The following is a 285-nucleotide window of genomic DNA, read 5'->3' on the forward strand; positions in this document are numbered from 1 at the left end:
AATGAGAGTGTGAATCTAGGAATGGAACAAAAGTTATAATACTTTTAAAAAAGTAAAATCTAAATAAGAGATCTCATTAGTATTGATGACTTTTCAAAATACTGCAAATGCCTGTCGTTTTGGAATATTTTCTTCTAGTTGACAAATCTGATAAAAATTCTCAGAGTACAGTGATTTTCGTGTGTATAAAATGATTGACTGCTTTGACAGTTGGCCACTACCTTTGAAAGCTGCTTTTTTGTTGTTGGGTTTTGGTGAGTGTGTGTGTGTGTGTGTGTGTGTGTG

This window comes from Meleagris gallopavo, chromosome 14 (genome assembly GCF_000146605.3).
Source record: "Meleagris gallopavo isolate NT-WF06-2002-E0010 breed Aviagen turkey brand Nicholas breeding stock chromosome 14, Turkey_5.1, whole genome shotgun sequence".
Classification (NCBI taxonomy): Eukaryota; Metazoa; Chordata; class Aves; order Galliformes; family Phasianidae; genus Meleagris; species Meleagris gallopavo.